The sequence below is a fragment of the Panulirus ornatus genome, chromosome 8 (genome assembly GCF_036320965.1).
Source record: "Panulirus ornatus isolate Po-2019 chromosome 8, ASM3632096v1, whole genome shotgun sequence".
NCBI classification, from domain to species: Eukaryota; Metazoa; Arthropoda; class Malacostraca; order Decapoda; family Palinuridae; genus Panulirus; species Panulirus ornatus.
In genome coordinates, this window is record NC_092231.1 from 49,744,262 (window position 1) to 49,751,946 (window position 7,685).

General features: G+C 43.0%; 1 non-coding gene across 1 annotated transcript; it reads right to left on the minus strand.

The window, feature by feature from the left end:
- Nucleotides 1-1,977: 1,977 nt before the first annotated feature.
- On the minus strand, nucleotides 1,978-2,050 carry TRNAK-CUU (transfer RNA lysine (anticodon CUU)). The gene has a single exon. It is a non-coding gene; the product is annotated as a tRNA-Lys (tRNA).
- Between the last annotated feature and the right edge of the window lie 5,635 nt (nucleotides 2,051-7,685).

The following is a 7,685-nucleotide window of genomic DNA, read 5'->3' on the forward strand; positions in this document are numbered from 1 at the left end:
TTTGACCACCAAAGTTGCTGACCCAAATTTTATATGGCGCTAGATTCTCTCCCGAAAAGCGCTAGAAAAGCGTTAAACTTGCTAAAATGACAGCGAAAAAATGCTCTTCGAATTATTTCTGCTCTTTGACGTGCCAAATGATTAATGACAGGTACGACTGACTGCTTTAACACTAAAATACTCACCATTATTCCAGATCTGCTAATTACCAATTCGCAGTCTCTTCGTCCTCGGTGACCTGGGGTTGTGGTGGTCTATGTGAGGGTCCAGGTTGTGGTTGTGATAACTCGTATCTTTTCAATAATCCAGTGTTTTTCAGTTCTTCCTCAGGCAGTTCATAATCATAACAACAGTTTCCATTTCATCTTAGTCCATACTTGATAGTTAGTATTGCATTTAAGCTTTTGATAATCAATTTCGAAGCTTTCACTTCACGATGTTCATATAACTAAAGCTTTCCTCCAGTTGCATCCTTGTACGAGGCTGTTTCAGTCCAGAGTGCCAGGGTCACAGTGTTCTGCTTCCACAATACATGATGAAGCTTCCTCAACTGGAACTCAATGCGTGTAAGAATTTCTTCGTTATCAGTAAACATCTTTGCTAATTCCAGTATTCCAGGCTTTATGGGTTGCAGACATTCACTTGTACTCAGTGATGACATTGACTGTAACACTTGGACATTATCTGGCAAACGTTGACGAAGCTGTCTCACCAACTCCACTACAATCTGTATGTATCTTCCTCGGATATCCTTTTCATCAGTAAGCTTACATTGTGCCATCTCCTTTTCAAACTCGTTCCTCAAGGACGCACGTGGGTCTAAGTAGTTCTCTATTGAATCTCCTTCATTTAATTTCTGCCTGGGATGAGAACCTTAGAACTTATGGAACCAATAAGTTGAATAAGGTCACTTAGCAGTTTGCTTGGATCCAGTGCCTCAGGTTTAAATTTCTCATTTACGCACTGGACTTCTCCAAGAATATACTTCAGGAATATCAGGAAGGCATAGTTTTTCTTGTCACAAAACATCTGATAGAGATTCTGATATGTGTAACACCTTTCATCATTTCTTGCTATTTCAATGTGAGTCATCAGTTCAACCCACTGCTGCAGTATTATGACAACTGCTGATTCAGTTGACAGCCATCGAGTCTGGCTTAGCTGTATAGATTTCATTGGAGGTTGACCATCACTGGCAGAGTAGGAGAATCAATTATAGGTTTCTCTGATGATAAAATCCAGGTTCCTAGGGAGATACTCTGCTGCAGCACGAGACAACTAGCAGTAGAGAATGACACACACACACACTTGATCAAGATCACATGAGGAACTTCTAACTTGAGTGTATCATACACTCCACTGTTAACACCTGTCATCACAGAAGCATTGTCGGGGCTAATTGCAATAAGGTTTTGTAACTCCAACCCATTATTTTTAAAAGACTTCTTGATGGGATCACATATCCCATTAGCATTACAGTCAGTCAGCTCAACAAGGTCCAAGAAAGTCATTACAATCTTATTCTTACTTTCAGAATAGAACTGGACAACAATACCCAATAATTTCGTTACAGTAATGTCATTACTCTCATCAGTTAAGAAGCTACACTTCTGACTGCCCATATCACTTTTCAAGTTGCTGTTAAAATGCGGGGCAAACACATTGCTCACAACTGCACTACACTTCCACCTTTTTAACCTGAAATTCTTGCATTCTTTACTGTTTGCAAATCCTGCTTTGCAAAGGCTTACTGAGATGATGAAGAACACGTAATGTACAATGTTCAGCAGTGAACAGTGACACATTTCCTTCAGCCTCCCGTGCATCATCACTGACTGTTTCAAACAGAATTGTTGTTTGTCTTTCAGTACTTAATAACTCTTCAGATGTCTTGTGTTTAGCAGATTGGTAGATCTAGACGAGCGGTGGGTGGTATGTTCAGAAGCTGTTTCATGTTACATCATAGAAAACTGTTACCGCCCAACGTGGGGCTCGAACCCACGACCCCGAGATTAAGAGTCTCGTGCTCTACCGACTGAGCTAGCCGGGCTTATATAAAACCTTGTTCCTGTGTATGTGTGTGTCTAAGCGAGGTTAATAACCACCATCATTAACCCCTAACAACGCTGTATCATCAGCGATAACGTTCAATAACTGACCTGAGGTCACATGATAGATACATAAGGGGATCCGACCATGACCTTATCAACGTCCTGAGACCCCGGCTGATGTGTCAGGTTAGATAAGAGGCATAACATCCTCTCTGTCTGATGTTGTGAGAGTAAGATATAATGGTTAGGAGGCAGCAAGTGTGTCTGGAGACACTCTCCTCTCTGTCTGATGTTGTGAGAGTGAGACACTAATGGTTAGGAGGCAGCAAGTGTGTCTGGAGACACTCTCATCTCTGTCTGATGTTGTGAGAGTGAGACACTAATGGTTAGGAGGCAGCAAGTGTGTCTGGAGACACTCTCCTCTCTGTCTGATGTTGTGAGAGTGAGACACTAATGGTTAGGAGGCAGCAAGTGTGTCTGGAGACACTCTCCTCTCTGTCTGATGTTGTGAGAGTGAGACACTAATGGTTAGGAGGCAGCAAGTGTGTCTGGAGACACTCTTCTCTCTGTCTGATGTTGTGAGAGTGAGACACTAATGGTTAGGAGGCAGCAAGTGTGTCTGGAGACACTCTCCTCTCTGTCTGATGTTGTGAGAGTAAGACACTAATGGTTAGGAGGCAGCAAGTGTGTCTGGAGACACCCTCCTCTCTGTCTGATGTTGTGAGAGTAAGACACTAATGGTTAGGAGGCAGCAAGTGTGTCTGGAGACACCCTCCTCTCTGTCTGATGTTGTGAGAGTGAGACACTAATGGTTAGGAGGCAGCAAGTGTGTCTGGAGACACCCTCCTCTCTGTCTGATGTTGTGAGAGTAAGACACTAATGGTTAGGAGGCAGCAAGTGTGTCTGGAGACACTCTCCTCTCTGTCTGATGTTGTGAGAGTAAGACACTAATGGTTAGGAGGCAGCAAGTGTGTCTGGAGACACCCTCCTCTCTGTCTGATGTTGTGAGAGTGAGACACTAATGGTTAGGAGGCAGCAAGTTTGTCTGGAGACACCCTCCTCTCTGTCTGATGTTGTGAGAGTGAGACACTAATGGTTAGGAGGCAGCAAGTGTGTCTGGAGACACTCTCCTCTCTGTCTGATGTTGTGAGAGTGAGACACTAATGGTTAGGAGGCAGCAAATGTGTCTGGAGATACTCTCCTCTCTGTCTGATGTTGTGAGAGTGAGACACTAATGGTTAGGAGGCAGCAAGTGTGTCTGGAGACACTCTTCTCTCTGTCTGATGTTGTGAGAGTGAGACACTAATGGTTAGGAGGCAGCAAGTGTGTCTGGAGACACTCTCCTCTCTGTCTGATGTTGTGAGAGTAAGACACTAATGGTTAGGAGGCAGCAAGTGTGTCTGGAGACACCCTCCTCTCTGTCTGATGTTCTGAGAGTAAGACACTAATGGTTAGGAGGCAGCAAGTGTGTCTGGAGACACTCTCCTCTCTGTCTGATGTTGTGAGAGTAAGACGCTAATGGTTAGGAGGCAGCAAGTGTGTCTGGAGACACTCTCCTCTCTGTCTGATGTTGTGAGAGTAAGACACTAATGGTTAGGAGGCAGCAAGTGTGTCTGGAGACACTCTCCTCTCTGTCTGATGTTGTGAGAGTAAGACACTAATGGTTAGGAGGCAGCAAGTGTGTCTGGAGACACTCTCCTCTCTGTCTGATGTTGTGAGAGTAAGACACTAATGGTTAGGAGGCAGCAAGTGTGTCTGGAGACACTCTCCTCTCTGTCTGATGTTGTGAGAGTGAGACACTAATGGTTAGGAGGCAGCAAGTGTGTCTGGAGACACTCTCCTCTCTGTCTGATGTTGTGAGAGTGAGACACTAATGGTTAGGAGGCAGCAAGTGTGTCTGGAGACACTCTCCTCTCTGTCTGATGTTGTGAGAGTAAGACACTAATGGTTAGGAGGCAGCAAGTGTGTCTGGAGACACTCTCCTCTCTGTCTGATGTTGTGAGAGTAAGACACTAATGGTTAGGAGGCAGCAAGTGTGTCTGGAGACACTCTCCTCTCTGTCTGATGTTGTGAGAGTAAGACACTAATGGTTAGGAGGCAGCAAGTGTGTCTGGAGACACTCTCCTCTCTGTCTGATGTTGTGAGAGTAAGACACTAATGGTTAGGAGGCAGCAAGTGTGTCTGGAGAAGGGTAGTAGGTGGTGGGGCCAAGCCTGATGTGTTGATCAAGTAAAATATGTATGATAACGGTTGGTTGGTTGGCTGGTTAGTGAGGATTTAGGCCCATCAACTGCCAAGGTCAATAGACACGTGAACTGCAAGTTACAACTATCATGTCAATAGTCTTTAACTCCTTCAGGTGTTAATGATAATTCCAATACCACATACACTATATATACCTGGCCCTAGACCCTTACATGGGTACATCATTGATTATATCATAGAACTGGTCTCCCTCGTACCATAATGATTTAAGACCAGTAGGTTTCCCTCGTACCATAATGATTTAAGACCAGTAGGTTTCCCTCGTACCATAATGATTTAAGACCAGTAGGTTTCCCTCGTACCATAATGATTTAAGACCAGTTGGTTTCCCTCGTACCATAATGATTTAAGACCAGTAGGTTTCCCTCGTACCATAATGATTTAACTGGCCAGTAGGTTTCCCTCGTACCATAATGAAGTAACTGGCCAGAAGATTAACTGGCAGGCCGGGCAGGCCAGGGTTGGAATTGAAGTCTACCTGGAGTCACGTGACTTCAGTCTATATTGTCTTCCGCTGCTTAAAGACAGACGAAAGACCAGCAGCTACACACTGGGTATATGTCTTTGCTCGCTCTTTATATAACAACTTATTTTCACATGTTTACAAGTAAATGTTATATCAAAATAAATTCTCAATTACGTTATACATGTCCTACTTGATCAACTTTCATACATATCTGCACCCTGGCCTCCAGGAACATTATTGGGTACACGTATTGTTGTTATACAATTATCAAATTATTAACATTTGATCATTCTAATAGCAATCCATTGAGAAAATACTGTTATATTACCTATATTCCCTGGTGATCAATGATCAGAGTAACCGGCTGTTTCTATCATCATTACTTCATTTTCAATATAATGCGTTGTATCAGGTACATACAGTCGCCACAATATTACCCACACATGGAAGATGTCACTGCCTATCCAGCCAAGCCAGGAGAGCTATAACCAGGACCCCACACCTGGGAAGGTGTCACCTGGTACCCCGCTGGTCCGGCCGTGGTGGCAAGATTTGGCTGGAGTCAAGAACAAATACCTAACTAAGGCTGTTTACCCAGGCCACCTCCCCTGCCTGCCTGCCCGACCACACCTGGGAAACATAAGCAACAGGTGAAGACACACACCCTGTACCACCTCACTGGCTACGGTGGCAGCCTTCGTCACTCAGGTAAGAGTCGTCGTGACCGGTGTTGGGAGGAGACCGTCTACTGTTGACCAGCCTTACGTATACAGGAGGTGTGGGGTGGGTGGAGGTCGGGTGGTCAACACACAATGTTCTCGGGATCGTCAGAAGGAGGAGGAGGGTTCCTGGTAGTTAGTGGAGAGTTCAACGTGCCGGAGCTCAGTGCTGTCTGTAGTTGGTCGTGTGTAAAGGCTGGATCATCTTCTGTCATGAGAAACAATGTTTGTAAGTTACTGTATACAATTGTTATCCGTTGCTGAATAATGATTATCTGTTGTGAGAGTCACCAGGTCTGCACTTGACATTTTCTCAGAAACTATCATTTTCTGTACAGTTATGTTATTGTTATGTTCACCAAGTCTTCTCTTAGCAGTTATGATTTGTGTCAGATTAGCTAGGTCTTCACCGTAACAGTTTTGTTGTTGTTGTCGTTGTTGTTGTTATTGTTGTTGTTGTTGTTATCACAGTTGTTGTAGTTATTCTTTCTATTACGGGTCCTCGCTTCTACGCAGCCGTTTTCAACTTGCCTAACAGGGAATTTCTTGTTTAGATATTCGTCAGGTCCTTGCCTGGCTCGGGCCCTTATCATATGGCCTCTGTAACACGTAAGTATGTATATCTGTTGTTGAATTTACTTGCTATTAGCAAGAAATGTCATTAAACCAGAATCTCTACCATTCGGTAAAACATACAAATCACGATATTTGCAACATGATAACATGTTTGACCATCAGCAGGTAAGGTCATCAAGCCGCACCATACATACGTCAGACAGTAACATCAGTTGTATAACAGGATGTATATATGTTGTTGGATTTAAGGGCTATCACCTAAAGGTCATGAAGCCAGAATGTGAACCATAACCACTTACGAGTGGAGTCCGGTAACACCTTTTATAGCATTATGTCTCAAACAGAATACAGTAGTCAGTTTCATATAAGTATTCTGCACTTCAACTGATTAATGCTATGATAAGGATGAAGAGAATTACAAACCATGAATACTCATTGTAAGGATCACATCAAGGATGAAACATATATAACTAGAAGTGTTGAGGAAACAAAGATGGTGAAATACCTTGACCCGCCCGGGATCACTAGCACCTGTGGCAATGGACACACCTTTGTAATGCTTGATCACTTACAACTGATCAACTTTAATACGAAAGTCTTAGGTATTGTCCCTCAGGAAAACTTTTTATAAATATCTATAAAACACATATATATGTTAGATATACACTATCTCTAGAATATATCTTTACCTGGGACGTGTAACACTTGTGTGGATAGACACAACTTTGTAATGCATGATCCATTACACGAAATGAACTTCACTAACGAAGAGTTATACAACGCTTCGTTGGAGAACATTAATCAAATACCTATACAGAATTTTTATGTTAGGTAAAAGACATTTCTTGATAGTAAACATAAGAAATGATGATGAAAGAAAAGGCACATAGAGGTAAATATTTTGTTAAATTATGAAATACTTCTGCCTTAAACTAACTTCTTGTATTGGATTTATTTCTTAGATACCCACGTGATAATGCATTCTGTTCTTTATAATCATAAATGCTTATGTTTCTAACACGTTTGTATCATTTTCTATATAATCTGAAGGATTCAGGCTTAAAGATCTTGGTTATGAACAACCATCATAATGCAACACAATACATATCTATCAGAAACCATTACCATTATGTTTGTACCAGATTCTTTGAGTCCACTGACAAGTGGCTCCGTGGTGTAGTGGTTAGCACATCTGCCTCATAAACAGTTGGTCCGGGTTCGATTCCCAGCGGGGCCTTTGTTTTCAGTATTATTTGTGATCGTAAGTACTCGTAGGTAGTCTCTCTCTCTCTCTCTCTCTCTCTCTCGACAGGCAAGTTGATATGCACTGGGTGGGTGGGTGGGTGGGTGGGGTGCAGAGTGGCTCGCCGTCATATGGCAAGAACTTCATCGCTCTCACTCAGTCACGCAATCTACATTCATAGTGGCTGGCTGGAGAGAGAGAGAGAGAGAGAGAGAGAGAGAGAGAGAGAGAGAGAGAGAGAGAGAGAGAGAGAGGAGTTCTGCCTTAAGAGTTCATCTAACGAGATTTTGCCAAAGGCAGGGCAAGCGCGTAACGCTCTCCGCAGAAAAATAAATTGTCACGAAGAAAAAGATCAAAGTGGTGGG